A 6,000-nucleotide genomic window follows, 5' to 3' on the forward strand; every position below is an offset into this window, starting at 1 on the left:
AAATCCCCCTCTTCGGCGTGGAGAGCAGGATTAATCTGCTGACCCCCGAAATGAAGATTGTGGATGTGGCGGCGCTCTGTTTCACGAAAAGCTCCGTGCTTCTGCCCAAATAGGTTTTAGGGTATATATATAAGGGTGTAGGCGAAAGGAGACGGTGAGGTGATACTCGAGGGCCTAGATATCCCTGGTGGCGCGCCCTATGGAGGTGGGCGCGCCACTGGCCCTATCTCCCATCATTTTGGGCCCCTCTAGTCCTTCTTTGGCCTAGTAGATGCGTCTCAAAATTTGTGAAGTGTAACCTTTTTTAAAAAAAAATTATTCCACGCAGGTAATAAAATTTTCTCCAATATCACAATATCCAAAGCTACCACAATTGTAGCACAGAACTATGAACTTAATTATAAATCAAGATATATAAATAATAAAACTTTATTATTTCCTCTAGGGTATATTTCCTTCATAGAAATTATTTGTTCAAGTGATTTTCGAGGTGATATAGCCCCAAGGGTGGCTTTCTCAAACCAAATCGGTTTTGGCTCGAAGGTGTAGGTGCCGATGGAGACTGCAGCTATTGGCAGCAACTTAGCTCCTTACCAGGGGCTCAATAAGGTGTAGGCATGTGTTGCTCTAGGTGAAATCCTTCTCTTTGATGCCAACGGAGAGGGCGCTTTACTACATCATTGATTTCCGTGGAGGCATTTTTGAAGAGTAGTTTCTCTCTATTGTACCGAGGTTCGTCACATAGGGGTTGACCATGGAGGCTTTTGGCATAGTGGGGTCTTGCACCATGATATATTGCATTTGCATATTGTTGTTTTATTGGTAGTTTGTTCTATTACATTAGTGAAATATTTTGATTTTCGGGTTGCGAATATGTATATTTACTTCGATCAAATTATTTTGAGTTGGTGTATGAGTGTACGGTCTTGATGAATTTGACAAGGGGGTACAAGGACTGACTAGAAACCGCGTCACAAGTCTTGAATTCATGTTAGTAGAGGATTCATGGGGCCTTCAAAACTAATTATGTGGTTAGAATTTTGACATAATATTTCCATTCCTTCACATGTATTATATGTCATTGGGATTAATCGTAAGGGGTATAGTTCAACATGAATATGCATGTACCACTTATTTACAAACTAGCAAATTGACTGAACGTTTTCTCCCATTGGTTATCACACACACTCCATCTCTTTTATTTGCATAAGTTAATTCATTTGCTTATTGCTTCTCATATTATTGTATCATAGGTAGAAGAACCTTTTATATAATCTTACATCATACTGTAGTTAAGTGTACAATAAACAACTATACTAGTTTCCACCCTCTCCAACCCTTCAAATTATCAGGAGTGCACTTATTTAGAGAGGTCGTATAGGGAGTTAAATTTTAGAGGAATGGCTAGAGATACTCTAACAAGCAACACCGGCGACAATACTATTTTTCATACAACTAGCAAAACGAAACTGCATATAGCTTTTTGTGTAACCGCGTTAGATTATGTGCAACTAGACCGACTTTCTCAAACAACTCAGAAATAACAAAGTGCAATTCTTATTAACTTTCTTGGTAGTGGATTTTGTATTTTCGTAACTTTCTTTCATTTATGTCCTAATTGGGATGCGGGTGAGAACGTACATGTACTCCTTATTAGCTTTCTTTCATTTATCTGATAATTGGGTGGTAGAAGGTGAGAAAGTATACGTAATCCTACCTTTCGGGTACTTTTAGTGCACCATCTTATTTCCGCATATCAAAATGTCGTTAAATGTGAAAATAAATTCAAGACGCGAATATTACATGCATTTATTATGTTACGGTTTCAAACCAAAATTGACATCTAGCTCGAGAAACAGAAAGATAAAATAGATGTTAATATCACATGTGTTTATTATGCCACAATTTTGAAACCAAAATCAACATCTAGCTCAAGAAACAAAAGGACAAATTAGATGCTAATATTGTTAAGAGCACTAGTATTCACAACTATCAGACACTATTTAGAATAGTGTCTAGATATATTCAAATTTAAACAAATCTAAGGCATGTTTCATGGGACGGGAGTAGTTGTTTCTGGATTTGAGTTATAATTTAGATTTGATATTTTGTGAGGTGTTTGATATATTTTGTGTATATATCACTTTTTTCGATAAGGGGCGCTTTATTACTCAAAAAAGTTTTAAGCATTACACCCAGCCTCTGCATAACCAGGATGCACACAGCCGTTCAGAAGTCTAGGATCCATCGATATGCAATAAAAAAGGATAAAAGCCAACTACTATGACGCTCCATTGGCTTCAATCCTCCGACTATGCAGCCACCCATGTTGGGAAAGAAACTCCGTGGCCGTGTTCTCCAATCGTGTAGACACCTCCATAAAGAGGTCGCGATCCTCCAAACGCTGAAGTGGCGACCATGAACGGAGCAAAGCCGTACACCGGTAGATGACCTGCATAAGAGAAGAATTTTTGTCATTAAAAACCTTGTCGTTCCTACATAGCCACAGCGACCATGCAACCGCAATCGCTCCCACTCGATAATCGTTTTGTACCTAGAATCCACCCCATTTAGCCAATTGCCAAAAATATTAGCAATGCTACGGGGAGGGTATAAGGTAGAACCTATCCGAATGATTGACCATATAGATCTAGCAACTCGACGAGTTGAAGAAAAGGTGTTTTATTGTCTCTTCCTCGTGACGAACACACATTTCGTACATCCTTGCCGATTGCGCTTTACAAGGTTATCTTTAGTAAGAATCACACCTCGACGAAGATACCATGCAAAGACCTTTGTTTTGAGAGGTATCTTCATCTTCCGGATGGATTTATTATTTAAAACCGGTTGTGCGAGATAGGCATAATGCTTTGTACATAGAGCTAACCGAAAATCTGCCATTTTTGGTAAGGCTCCAACGGAATTCATCCGTCCCTCGAACCAGCTGGATTGAACCTAGCCGCCGAGCGAGTTCATTCCAAGAAGCTAGCCGAGGACCGACAAGATCACGCACGAACGTCATAGAGGGGGAGAAGATTCCATCACCTTCCGCAAAGTATCCCCTTTATGACGAACAATACTGTACAAGGCCGGATCACGTTCACGAAGAGTGGTTGTTCCCAACCAGCGATCCTCCCGAACCGTATCTCCGCCCCATTCTTAATGGAGAAAGAACCAAATGGGAAGAAGTGCTTCTTAGTTGCCATAATGCCAGCCCAAAAATGTGAATCTCCTGGTTTCCGGATAACCTCGAGAGATCGCCTTTGAGCCAACATACTTTTTCCGCAAAAGTTGTTGCCATACCCCATCCTCCGTTAACAACCTCGGCTAGCCATTTACCAAGCAAAGCCCCGTTCTTAACTTCAAGATCATGAACGCCAAGTCCACCTTGATCTTTCGGACGGCATACAACACTCCATTTAGTTAACCGGTATTTTTTCTTCTCACTATCCCCTTGCCAAAAGAATCTTGATCGGAAATAATCCAATCTATGCAAGACTCCTTTCGATAATCGGAAGAAAGAAATCATATACAGTACCATATTTGTGAGTACCGAATTTATGAGAACTAATCTTCCACCAAGGGATAATAATTTTCCTTTCCAACTAGTAAGACGTTTTTGAAGTCTTTCTTCAACAATTTTCCATTCAGCCAAAGTGAGTCTCCGATAGTGTATCGGAATACCCAAATAGCTAATTGGAAAACAACCAATCCCACAGCCAAATAATTCAGCATATGAGTTGGCTTCATCGATGGCTTCACCGAAACAAAACAATTCGCTCTTATGGAAATTAATCTTAAGACCGGACAACTACTCGAATGCTGAAAGAATTAATTTCAGGTTTCGTGCCTTTTCCAAGTCATGATCCATGAATAGAATTGTGTCATCGACGTACCGAAGAATGGATAAGCCGCCATCAACTAAGTGAGGGACTACACCTTCAATTTGACCATCGACCTTAGCGCGCTCTATTATAATTGCAAGCATATCCGCCACAATGTTAAATAACATTGGAGATAGGGGATCACCTTGCCTCAACCCTTTTCTGGTCTGGAAGTATTTACCAATGTCATCATTGACCTTAATGGCAACACTACCACCAAAAACAAAGTTATTAATAAGAGCACGACATTCCTCGGAAAAACCTTTCATCCTAAGGGTTTGTTGAAGAAAGGACCACTTGACTTTATCATAGGCTTTTTCAAAGTCAATCTTGAGTATTACCCCATTCAACTTTTTACGGTGCATCTCATGAATTGTCTCATGTAAGGTGACCACCCCATCTAGGATGTTTCTACCTTGCATAAAAGCAGTCTGAGAAGGACGCACCACTTTATCTGCCACTGAATTAAGTCGAATGGTAGCAACTTTTGTGAAAATTTTGAAGCAAACATTTAGAAGGCATATTGGTTCGTATTGCTGGATCCGTTCAGCGTCGGTAACCTTTGGTAAAAGAATAATTTCACCAAAATTGATACGGAACAGATCCGGTTGGCCCGTGTGTAATTCGGCAAACGGATCCAATAGATCAAGCTTGATAATGTCCCAAAAAGACTGGTAGAACTCAGCCGGGAAACCATCCGGCCACGGCGCCTTGTTGTGTTCCATTTGAAAGACCGCTTTTCTTATCTCCACCTCAGAGTAAGGGGATGTAAGAATGGCGTTTTCTTCAGGAGACACTTGGGGGATATCATCAATCCTGGATTCGTCCATGGATACATCTGATTCCTCCGGGACACCAAAAAGGCCTTTATAGTAAGAAGTAATATAGGATTTTAATTGCTCCTGACCTTCGATCAGTCCCTCATCTTGAACGAGAGAGTGAATGAGTTTCTTTCTGTGTCGGCCATTGGCAACACTATGAAAGTATCTCGTATTCGAATCTCCTTCTAACAAGAACTCGGGATTTAGATCTTCGGTACCATTTGAGTTCCTCCTCGCGAAGTAAGCCAACCAACTTAGCATTGTATTGACTTTTCAGTTCAATCTCATGCGTTGTCGGTGGACGTACCTCAGCAAGAGCCTCTAATGCATCAATATGTGATGATAGAGTGAGTTTCTCTTTTTGAGCTGCCCCGACATTTGCCTAGCCCAACCTCCAAGGTATCTACGCATGGAGCATAATTTATTATTCCACCTTTGGATGGGGGTGTTCCCAGCGACGGGTTTGTCCCAAATAAATTTAACCATATCCGAAAAGCCATCCCGATTAAGCCATCCAAGTTCAAATTTGAACGGACGTCTACGTGGCGGCAATGGTGCTCCAGCAGATAACAGAATTGGGGCGTGATCTGACAAAGCCTCAATCCGAGGAAGAACCCGTATCGATACTAGAGGGAATTTAAATTCCCGAGTCCGAGTCCATCAATACGCGATCCAACTTCTCGTAAGTAGGCTCGGGGAGACTATTCGCCCAAGTGAATTGTCTCCCGCCCATTGAAACCTCTCTCAAATCCAAACCGTCAATGACAGCGTTGAATAAGAAAGGCCGATGGGTGTCAAATCTGCCCTCGCTCTTCTCATGAGGGTATCTAAACAAATTAAAATCCCCGCCTATGATGATAGGGTGCGGATTGTCCTTCGCTAGATTAACCAATTCTCGGAGAAAAGCAGGCTTATGAACATCCTGGGCAGCTTCATAGACAGACACCAAACTCCATATGAAATTATCGGACTTATTCCGGATGTGAAGCTTAATATGAAAGTCACCTCCGGAATTATCCAAAATTTCCATGGTCGTAGTTCGGATGCCAACTAATAAGCCACCAGAACGCCCCCGAGGCGGGCGGGATACCCAAGCAAAGTCTTCCCGCCCGACGAGGCGATTTAGAAGACTTGTTGAATAGTTCCGTTTGCCCGTCTCGGAGATAGCAACAAAATCTAAAACATGTTCCCTAATGCTTTCAGCAATGTGTAAGTGTTTAGCCAAGTCTTTCAGACCTCTGCTATTCTCAAACATGCCATTCATTTGGAAACAATTGGAGATTTAGTCACCTTAG

The sequence above is a fragment of the Lolium rigidum genome, chromosome 1 (genome assembly GCF_022539505.1).
Source record: "Lolium rigidum isolate FL_2022 chromosome 1, APGP_CSIRO_Lrig_0.1, whole genome shotgun sequence".
NCBI classification, from domain to species: Eukaryota; Viridiplantae; Streptophyta; class Magnoliopsida; order Poales; family Poaceae; genus Lolium; species Lolium rigidum.